This window comes from Salvelinus alpinus, chromosome 22, assembly GCF_045679555.1.
Source record: "Salvelinus alpinus chromosome 22, SLU_Salpinus.1, whole genome shotgun sequence".
Taxonomy (NCBI): domain Eukaryota; kingdom Metazoa; phylum Chordata; class Actinopteri; order Salmoniformes; family Salmonidae; genus Salvelinus; species Salvelinus alpinus.
The window spans coordinates 19,337,300-19,349,261 of record NC_092107.1 but is presented as its reverse complement, the minus strand read 5'-3'; the positions used below and the strand labels follow the sequence as shown (position 1 = coordinate 19,349,261).

General features: G+C 48.3%; 1 pseudogene; it reads right to left on the bottom strand.

Annotated features, from left to right (window-relative positions):
- Positions 1 to 1,420: 1,420 nt before the first annotated feature.
- Positions 1,421 to 3,040, bottom strand: LOC139549629 (pentraxin fusion protein-like; annotated as a pseudogene).
- Positions 3,041 to 11,962: the final 8,922 nt, after the last annotated feature.

Here is an 11,962-nt window from a genome sequence, read left to right as displayed (position 1 = left end):
CCCTACATGTTATAGCTGGGACCCTTTGGATGACAAATCAGAGGACAATTTTCAAAAAGTAAGTGAATATTTAATTGCTACTTCCGACCCACTGGAATTGTGATACAGTGAATTATAATTGAAATAATCTGTCTGTAAACAATTGTTGGGAAAATGACTTGTGTCACGCACAAAGTAGATGTCCTAACCAACTTGCCAAAACTATAGTTTGTTAACAGGAAATTTGTGGAGTGGTTGAAAAACGAGTTTTAATGACTCCAACCTAAGTGTATGTAAACTTCAACTGTATTTCAGTATAACTGTGCTTCATCATCATCACATAATATTGTTGTAAAAGTATGACAGTACAGCAGAATATATTTACTTAACACTGCTGTGTTCTGGTCGATTTGGACCAATTTACAAGTTCTCTCTGAAAAAGGTATTTAATTTAATCGTCATAAGGTTCCATGACTTTGTCCACACAGGGCATCTGAACACATAAAATACATTTTGATGATTTTCATTACATTTTGGGTGTTGTATTTAACTTTTGTACACCTGTGGTGTTCCCAGTCAAAAAGATTGGTCATTAGAAATGAATGGGTGCGACTACAATTAGTGTATAAAATTGAGTTCAGGCACATGCCCCTTCATCAGATGGACACACTTCCTCTCCCAGACCCCCACATGCATGTGTTTTTCAGCACACACACACACCTCACTCCCCTTCTTGGCATCCCCCATGGCATGCTCACAAACAATCGCAACATTGTTTCAATAATATATAGAACTTTTCTTGCAGCTCTGGTATATAAAGCTTTTTTGAGGCCTTGCTCACAATTCACTCTGTGGCAGCACAATGACCAAACGATATACTGTATGTGAGGATCTTGATCATATATTTTATCATGACACTATCAAAATACTTTAACTTCAGTAGCCATACAGTGGTAGAGACATTACTTATGTACAGTCTATAAAACAGAGTCTGATTATTGATAACTCTAAAAGTTATCTAAGAATGTGTCACGCCCTGACCATAGAGAGCCCTTGTTTCTCTATGGTGTAGGAGGTCAGGGCGTGACTAGGGGGTGTTCTAGTTAAAATTTTCTATGTTGGTGTTTTGTATGGTTCCCAATTAGAGGCAGCTGGTAATCGTTGCCTCTGATTGGGGATCATATTTAAGTAGCCCTTTTTCCCACCTGTGTTTGTGGGATATTGTTTGTGTTTAGTTGCCTGTGTGCACGTCATAACGTCACGTTTCGTTGTTTCTTTATTGTTTTGCTTGTTTCACGGAGATGAATAAATATGTGTAACTATACTCACGCTGCGCCTTTGTCCGTCTCTCAAAACGATCGTGACAGAATGAAAAGCTCAGCAGGCACTGTACGGTTGCTGTAGTTTGAGTGCTAGTAATATGTTTATATCAATGTTCAGATCAGTCCAGTGGTGCCCAATAGACGTCTACCACACACAGGGTCAGGTACTCCTTCCTCTCTGGAATGACCACATTGATGTATTATCCCTCCATGCCGTTACACTGGAAGCCCGCTGGTGTAGAAGGGATTATTATAATGTTTTTTAAACCTTAAATTAACTAGGCAAGTCAGTTATGAACAAATTCTTATTTACAATGACAGCCTACCCCGGCAAAACCCTGACGACGGTGGGCCAATTGTGCGCCGCCCTATGGGACTCCCAATCACGGCCGGATGTGATACAGCCTGGATTAGAACCAGGGACTGTAGTGACGCCTCCTGCACTGAGATGCAGTGACTTAGACCGCTGCGCCACTCGGGATCAAAGCACATCTGCAGGATGAGGCTGCAGAAATAGTAACTATGACTCCTTTAGCACACAGTCCCATGTGAACTCACTATAACGCTGACAAATTGTACAATTTTCCCAGTTTAGCAACTCTGTTGGACTACAACTCCCATAGTTCACCTGGGATTGTTGTTGCCATTGTTGTCATCCACGGAGTACAAGGGCACAAGGCGAGACCCAAATGCAGACACAGGAGGCAGATGGTTGAGCTCCGATATTTATCACCAAAAGGGGTAGGCAAAAGGCAGGTCGGGGACAGACGAGAGTTCATAAACCAGGTCAGAGTCCAAACAGTACCAGGGGATAGGCAGACTCGAGGTCAGGTCAGGGTTCAGTGAACAGGTCAGAGTCCAAACAGTACCAGGGGATAGGCAGACTCGAGGTCAGGTCAGGGTTCAGTGAACAGGTCAGAGTCCAAACAGTACCAGGGGATAGGCAGGCTCGAGGTCAGAACAGGCAGAGTGGTCAGGATAGGCAAGGGTCAAAACCAGGAGGGCAGGGAAACGACAGCGATTGGGAAAAATAGGCGCTAGAAGAAACGCTGGTTGACTTGGCAAAACAAGACGAGGAAACACAGGGATAAATACACCGGGGACTAATGAGGAAAACAGGAGACACCTGGAGGTGGGTGGAGGCAATCACCGAGACAGGTGAAACAGATCAGGGCGTGACACAGAGTCTCCGATGCAGATCTCAGCTCCATTCAGTCTGCTGGAACAACAATCAATTATGTTGGAGACGGTGATGGAGAACACTGAAAGGTATTAAACAGGTCCAATCACCACCATGGGTTAGATTCAATCTTAGTGTGATTGCAGGAGCAATGTGCCAAAACACTGTCACGGTTCCCAACAATGGCGTTTAGAGCGTAATAAAAGGCCAATATTGATGACTGGGTGCCTTTAACCCTTAAAGACATATTCTTTCCTGGAAAAGATGCAAAACGAGTTGTAAGAAACAACTTAATTGTAGTTACACATTTAAATTACTTTATATAAGAGCTGATTTATCTGAATTAGTCACTAATGAACCTGTACCATTACTTCAATAATACTCAAATGCAATTTAAAGTTATTGGCCTTGTCCTTACCAGTTGGAGAGGGTTATTCAGTCGCGCCAACAGAGTCTGCCAGTCCGAGGAGTCTGCCAGTCCGAGGAGTCTGCCAGTTCGAGGAGTCTGCCAGTCCGAGGAATCTGCCAGTCCGAGGAGAATCAACAACAGGAACATCATGATCGATCTCATCATCCTGAAGAGATAACACAGAGCAAATTCAACAAGGGTTTGAATAGGAACAAGTCCACAGAAACATTGACACAAAGACTGAAACAATCTTTTAGGCTGTAATTCAATCACAATGTTATCATTATTATAAGTTATCATTTTAGCTCACTAATAAATGACAATACTATCTAAGCAATAAGCACACCGGTTTTACCAACAGGGGTGGAGCATGGAAATAACAAGCAAACAACAAGATTGCAAATATTGTTTTCTGCAGCAGCAATTCATCGTTTTTAGTATCAGCTTCATTCTTATATTCAATCAATCAGTATTTTCACACATCAATAATCAAACAATGGAGTGCTCCGGCGTGTATAAAATCTTCAGCTCTGTCGCTCGTGAAAGTACTATCATACTTGCTTGATACTAATCAAAACATACAAAGTGCATAGCTGAGGAGGCGTGCCTAGGGAGAAGAGTGGATCCTGGCTGAAGGGCACAGTCTTGGCAACGACATAGTGCCTTCAGAAAGTATTCACACCCCTTGACTTTTCCCACATTTTGTTGTGTTACAAAGTGGGATTCAAATGGATTTATTTGTCGTTTTTTTTTGTCAACGATCTACACAACATACTCTGTCATGTCAAAGTGGGGAAAAAAATCAAACATTTGTCAAAAAATATATGAAAAATAAAACACTAATATATCTTGATTAAATAACTATTCAACCCTCTGTGGCAATGTTAGAATCACCTTTGACAGTGATTACAGTCTTTCTGGGTAAATCTCTAAGAGCTGTCCACACCTGGATTGTGCAACATTTGCCCATTGTTGTTTACAAAATTATTCAAGCTCTGTCAAATTGGTTGTTGATACTTGCTAAACAACCATTTCCAGGTCTTGTCATACATTTTCAAGCAGATTTCAGTCAAAACTGTATCATGGTCACTCATGAACATTCATTATCTTCTTGGTAAGCAACTCCAGTGTAGATTTTTTCTTTCACCTTTATTTAACCAGGTAGGCCAGTTGAGAACAAGTTCTCATTTACAACTGCGACCTGTCCAAGATAAAGCAAAGCAGTGAGACAAAAACAACAACACAGAGTTACACATATACAAACGTACAGTCAATAACACAATAGAAAAATATATGTACAGTGTGTGCAAATGTAGAAGAGTCGGGAGGTAAGGCAGTACATAGGCCATAGAGGCGAAATAATTACAATTTAGCATTAACACTGGAGTGATAGATGTGCAGATGATGATGTGCAAGTAGAGATACTGGGGTGCAAAAGAGCAAGAGGGTAAGAAATAATATGGGGATGATGTAGTTGGGTGTGCACTTCCAAAGGAAGTGTTGGCTTTGGGGATGACCAGTGAAGTATACCTGCCGGAGCTCGTGCTACGGGTGGGTGTTGCTATGGTGACCCGTGAGCTGAGATAAGTCGGAGCTTCTAGCAAAGACTTATAGATGACCTGGAGCCAGTGGGTTTGGCGACGAATATGTAGTGAAGACCAGCCAACGAGAGCATACAGGTCGCAGTGGTGGGTAGTATATGGGGCTTTGGTGACAAAACGGATGGCACTGTGATAGACTACATCCAGTTTGCTGAGTAGAGTGTTGGAGGCTATTTTGTAAATGACATCGCCGAAGTCTTTTAGTTTTACTAGCGTTTAAAAGCAGTTGGAGGCCACGGAAGGAGAGTTGTATGGCATTGAAGCTCGTCTGGAGGTTTGTTAGCACAGTGTCCAAAGAAGTGTCAGATGTATACAAAATGGTGTCGTCTGCATCGATTTGGATCAGAGAATCACCAGCAGCAAGAACAACGTCATTGATAAATAAAGAGAAAAGAGTCTGCCTGAGAATTGAACCATGTGGCACCCCCATAGAGACTGTCAGAGGTCCGGACAACAGGCCCTCCGATTTGACACACTGAACTCTATCTGAGAGGTAGTTGGTGAACCAGGCAAGGCAGTCATTTGAGAAGCCAAGGCTATTTGGCCTTGTGTTTCGATGCAATTTATTATGTGACTTGTTAAGCAAATGTTTACTCCTGATCTTATTTAGGCTTTGTCACGGTGTTCCTCCTCCTCTTCATACGAAGAGGAGGAGTAGTGATTCGACCAAGGCGCAGCGTGTGCAAAATACATCTTCTTTATTAGAGAAGAGAGAGAAAACACAAAAACGAACACTAAACACAAACTAACAAAAACAACAAACGACCGTGAAGCTAGATAACGTAAGTGCACATACAAGCAACAAACGTTCAACAAGACAACTACCCACAAAAGCCTACTGCCTATGGCTACCTTAAATATGGCTCCCAATCAGAGACAAATGAATGACAGCTGTCTCTGATTGAGACCCAATCTAGGCAGCCATAGACATAACTAGAAAACCTCACTCTTCTCTACCCCATACACCTACAACACCCATAGACAAAACAAAACACACACAACATACAATGCCCACCCCAACTCACGCCCTGACCAACTAAACATATAAAAATAACATAAAAATAGGTCAGGAACGTGACATAACCCCCCCCCCTCAAGGTGCGTACTCCGAACGCACCACCAAAAGTCTAGGGGAGGGTCTGGGTGGGCATCTGACCACGGTGGTGGCTTAGGCTCTGGGCGTGGTTCCCACCCCACCATAGTCACTACCCGCTTAAGTAGCCTCCTCCAAATGGCCACCCTCCAAATAAACCCCACTGGATTAAGGGGCAGCACCGGACTGAGGGGCAGCACCGGACTGAGGGGCAGCACCGGACTGAGGGGCAGCACCAGGATAAGGGGCAGCACCAGGATAAGGGACAGCACCAGGATAAGGGACAGCACCAGGATAACTGGCGGATCCTGGCTGGCTGGCTCTGGCGGATCCTGGCTGGATGATGGCTTCATGCTGGATGACGGCTCTGGCTGGTCATGGCTGGATGACGGCTCTGGCTGGTCATGGCTGGATGACGGCTCTGGCTGGTCATGGCTCGCTGACGGCTCTGGACGCTCATGGCTCGCTGACGGCTCTGGACGCTCATGGCAGGCTGACGGCTCTGGACGCTCATGGCAGGCTGACGGCTCTGGACGCTCATGGCAGGCTGACGGCTCTGGACGCTCATGGCAGGCTGACGGCTCTGGACGCTCATGGAAGGCTGACGGCTCTGGACGCTCATGGCAGGCTGACGGCTCTGGACGCTCATGGCTCACTGGCGGTTCTGGACGCTCATGGCTCACTGGCGGCTCTGGCAGATCCTGTCTGGTTGGCGACTCTGGCAGATCCTGTCTGGTTGGCGGCTCTGGCAGATCCTGTCTGGTTGGCGGCTCTGGCAGATCCTGTCTGGTTGGCGGCTCTGGCAGATCCTGTCTGGTTGGCGGCTCTGGCAGATCCTGTCTGGTTGGCGGCTCTGGCAGATCCTGTCTGGTTGGCGGCTCTGGCAGATCCTGTCTGGTTGGCGGCTCTGGCAGATCCTGTCTGGTTGGCGGCTCTAGCGGCTCCTGACTGACTATCGGCTCTGACGGCTCGGGACAGACGGGCGGCTCTAATGGCTCGGGACAGACGGATGGCTCAGACGGCGCTGGGCAGACGGATGGCTCAGATGGCGCTGGGGTGACGGATGGCTCAGATGGTGCTGGGGAGACGGATGGCTCAGATGGCGCTGGGGAGACGGATGGCTCAGATGGCGCTGGGGAGACGGATGGCTCAGATGGCGCTGGGGAGACGGATGGCTCAGATGGCGCTGGGAAGACGGATGGCTCTGGCCGGATGAGGCGCACTGTAGACCTGGTGCGTGGTGCCGGAACTGGAGGCACCGGGCTAAGGACACGCACCTTCAGGCTAGTGCGGGGAACAACAACAGGGCACACTGGACTCTCAAGGCGTACTATAGGCCTGGTGCATGGTACCGGCACTGGTGGCACCGGGCTGAGGGCACGCACATCAGGATTAGTACGGGGAGAAGAAACAGTGTGTACAGGGCTCTGGAGACGCACAGGTGGCTTAGTGCGTGGTGCCGGAACTGGAGGCACTGGGCTGGAGACACGCACCATAGGCAGAGTGCGTGGAGGAGGAACAGGGCTCTGAAAACGCACTGGAAGCCTGGTGCGTGGTGTAGGCACTGTAGGTACTAGGCTGGGGCGGGGAGGTGGCGCCGGAAATACCGGACCGTGCAGGCGTACTGGCTCTCTTGAGCATTGAGCCTGCCCAACCTTACCTGGTTGAATGGTCCCCGTCGCCCTGCCAGTACGGGGAGGTGGAATCACCCGCACCGGGCTATGTAGGCGAACCGGGGAAACCATGCGTAAGGCAGGTGCCATGTATGCCGGCCCAAGGAGACGCACTGGAGACCAGACGCGTTGAGCCGGCCTCATGAATCCTGGCTCAATGCCCAATCTAGCCCTACCAGTGCGGGGAGGTGGAATAACCCGCACCGGGCTATGAACACGTACAGGAGACACCGTGCGCTCTACTGCGTAACACGGTGTCCACCCGTACTCCCGCTCTCCACGGTTAGCCTGGGAAGTGGGCGCAGGTCTCCTACCTGCCCTTGGCCCACTACCTCTTAGCCCCCCCAAGAAATTTTAGGGTAGTACTCACGGGCTTTTCAGGCTTCCAGCCACGTCTCCTTGCTGCCTCCTCATATCGCCGCCTCTCCGCTTTCGCTGCCTCCAGCTCCGCCCTGGGGCGGCGATACTCTCCTGGTTGAGCCCAAGGTCCTTTACCATCCAGCTCGTCCTCCCAAGTCCACGAGTCCTGGTTACTTTGCCACTGTTGTTGGTTCCGCTCACGCTGCTTGATCCATGGTTGTTGGGTAGTTCTGTCACGGTCGTCAAAGGGACTGAGAGAGGACCAAGGCGCAGCGCGTGGAAAGTACATCTTCTTTTTATTTAAAGAAGGAAAAAACAAAACAAACCAACAAAACAGACGACCGTGAAGCTATACAAACATAAGTGCTGACACAAAACACTTCGACATAGACAATTCCCCACAAACAGCTAAAGCCTACTGCCTATGGCTACCTTAAATATGGCTCCCAATCAGAGACAAATGAATGACAGCTGTCTCTGATTGAGACCCAATCTAGGCAGCCATAGACATAACTAGAAAACCTCACTCTTCTCTACCCCATACACCTACAACACCCATAGACAAAACAAAACACACACAACATACAATGCCCACCCCAACTCACGCCCTGACCAACTAAACATATAAAAATAACATAAAAATAGGTCAGGAACGTGACAGGCTTGCCATAACAAAGGGGTTGTATATTTATTTGACTCAAGACATTTCAGCTTTTCATAATAATTCCACTTTGACATTATGGTGCTACTGGTGTGTAGGCCAGTGACCCAAAAAATCTACATTTTATCAATTGTAAATTCAGGCTGTAACACAACAAAATATGGAACAAGTCCAAGTGTACTTTCTGAAGGCACTGTACATTACGATTAGGGTGCCACACTGGAATTTGTACTAAAGGCACATTCGCCGCTCTTGTCCTCATAAGGCATGCCAGCCTTCACAGGTAAAGGTCATTTCCTGGCACAGGGAAACACTGGAATTTAAAAAAAAAAGGCAAACTCCACCCTCCAATAACAAGGACCTGAACGCAATCATAGAAAAAAAGTGAGCTGGCGTGCCGACAGATATGACAGCTCTGCTTCTAGCTCCTAAGAAACTTTTTGCTGTATTTTTGTGTGTGTGTGTGTGTTATCTCTTACGTTATTAGCCCAGATTGTTTTGTGTTATTACATTCAGACAGAAATAACTTTTGTATAGCAGAGCGACGGAAACTCACCAGCATTATGAGCAGGAATACGACTTTCCCGAATAGTTCGTACCCCCCAGGGCAATTGAACTTATTCCAGAGGCTGCTCCAAAACACCGCCGGCGGAGAAGAGGTATTCAGGGTTGACTTCTAGTCTGACTCAAGGGGCGTGTACACCATCCACCGCTTCCGAGTATATTACTCGCTAATGTTCAGTCTCTGGACAATAAAGCAGATGAGCTCAGGGCGAGGATCTCCTTCCAGAGAGACATCAGGGATTGTAACATACTCTGTTTCACAGAAACATGGCTCTCTCGGGATATACTGTCCCCGTCCATTCAGCCAGCTGGGTTCACAGTACATCGCACAGACAGGAATAAAGAACTCTGCAGGAAGAAGAAAGACGGGGATGCATGTTTCATGATTAACTACTCATGGTGTGATTGTGATAACATACAGAAACTCAAGTCCATTTACATTTTTTATTTTATTTTATTTAGTAAACATTTTCTTAACTCTATTTCTTGAACTGCATTGTTGGTTAAGGGCTTGTAAGCATTTCACGGTAAGGTCTACACCTGTTGTATTCGGTGCATGTGACAAATTACATTTTATTTGATTTCACCCGACCTAGAATAACTCACAATCAAATGCTGACCGTATTACCTCCCAAGATAATTATCTTCGGTTATCGTCCCAGCCGTGTATATTCTCCCTCAAGCCGATACCACGATGGCCCTCAAAGAATTACACTGGACTTTATGCAAACTGGAAACCCCATATTCTGAGGCCGCATTTATTGTGGCTGGGGATTTTAACAAGGCAAATTTTAGGAAAACGCTACCAAAGTTCTACCAACACATTGACTGTAGTACTCGCTCTGGAAAAACAGCTTTGCACACAAAAAGCTTTGCACACTCTTGGCATTCTCTCAACCGGCTTCATGAGGAATGCTTTTCCAAAAGTCTTGAAGGAGTTCCCACATAGGCTGCTTTTCCTTCACTCTGCGCTCCAACTCATCCCAAACCATCTCAATTGGGTTGAGGTCGGGTGATTGTGAAGGCCAGGTCATCTGATGCTGTCACGCCCTGGCCTTAGTATTCTTTGTTTTCTTAATTATTTTGGTTAGGTCAGGCTGTGACATGGGGAATGTATGTGGTTTTTGTAGTGTCTAGGGTGGTTGTAAGGTTTAGGTGGTTTATTAGAGTAGTTGGGTTTATGTTTAGTATAGTAGTCTAGCTGTGTCTATGGTTGAGTGTAGGTATCTAGGAAAGTCTATGGTTGCCTGAATTGGGTCTCAATTAGAGACAGCTGGTTATTGTTGTCTCTGATTGGGAGCCATATTTAAGGCAACCATAGGCTTTAGCTGGTTGTGGGGAATTGTCTATGTTGAACGTTTGTAGCATGTGTGTGTACTACGTTTATAGCTTCATGGTCGTTTGTTGTTTTTGTATAGTTTGTAATAGTGTTTCGTTTCATGTTCATCTTCGTAGAAAAAATAAAAGAAGATGGCTTATTTTCCACATGCTGCGTTTTGGTCCGTCTCTCCTCCACACGATCGTGACAGAATTCCCCACCAACATCGGATCAAGCAGCGTGTGCAACAACAACAGGACCCACCTACACAGGACTATTGGAATTGGGAGGAAATTCTGGACCGCGAAGTACCAGGAGAATATAACCGCCCCAAAGCTGAGCTGGAGGCAGCGAAAGCAGAGAGGCGGAGATATGAGGAGGCAGCAAGGAAACAAGGCTGGAAGCCCGTAAGTCAAACCCAAAAATTTCTTGGGGGGGGGCTCTCGGGTAGTTTAGTTGGGTCAGTCGGGAGACGTGAGCCAACTCCTCCTGCTTACCGTAAGGAGCCGGTGAGGGCGGATTTGGAGGTGAGTGACGCAGAGACAGTAAAGGAGTTAATGGAGAAATTGGAGGAGAGAGTTATGAGGGATGTACTGGTTTGGTGCATGAGGCACGGCATTCGTCCGAATGAACGTGTTGGTGAGTTAATGTCACCGGGAACAGCTCTCCATACTCGTCCTGAGGAGCGTGCTAGCCGTCTGGTTAAGACAGTGCCTACAGCACGCACAAAGCCTCCTGTGCGTCTCCAGAGTCCTGTGCGTCCTGTTACTGCTCCTCGCACTAGCCCTGTGGTGTGTATTCCCAGCCCAGTACCACCAGTGCTGACACCACGCACCAGGCTTCCAGTGCGTCTCCAGAGCCCTGTTCCTCCTCCATGCACTCTCCCTGTGGTGCGTGTCTCCAGCCCAGTGCCTCCAGTCCTGGCACCACGCACCAAGCCTCCTGTGCGTCTCCAGAGCCCTGTACGCACTGATCCTTCTCCCCGCACTCGTCCTGAGGTGCGTGCCCTCAGCCCGGTACCACCAGTTCCGGTACCACGCACCAGTCCTATAGTGCGCCTTGAGAACTCAGTGTGCCCTGTCCCTGCTCCCCGCACTAGCCTTGAGGTGCGTGTCTCCAGTCCGGTACCACCAGTTCCGGTACCACGCACCAAGCCTTATGTGCGTCTCCAGAGCCCTGTACGCACTGTTCCTTCTCCCCGTACTCGCCCTGTTGTGCGTGCCCTCAGCCCGGTACCACCAGTGCCGGTACCACACATCAGGCCTATAGTAAGCCTTGAGAGTCCAGTGTGCCCTGTTGTTGTTCCCCGCACTAGCCTGAAGGTGCGTGTCCTTAGCCCGGTACCTCCAGTTCCGGCACCACGCACCAGGCCTACAGTGCGTCTCAGCCGGCCAGAGTCTGCCGTCTGCCCAACGGCGCCTGAACTGCCCGTCTGCCAAGCGGCGCCTGAACTGCCCGTCTGCCAAGCGGCGCCTGAACTGCCCGTCTGCCAAGCGGCGCCTGAACTGCCCGTCTGCCAAGCGGCGCCTGAACTGCCCGTCTGCCCAACGGCGCCTGAACTGCCCGTCTGCCCAACGCCGTCTGAACTGTCCGTCTGCCAAGCGCCGCATGAACTGCCCGTCTGTATTGAGCCTTCAAAGCCGCCCGTCTGCCATGAGCCTGCAAAGCCGCCCGTCTGCCATGAGCCTACAGAGCCTTCCGCCAGACAGGAGCCGCTAGAGCCTTCCGCCAGACCGGATCAGCCAGAGCCTTCCGCCAGACCGGATCAGCCAGAGCCTTCCGCCAGACCGGATCAGCCAGAG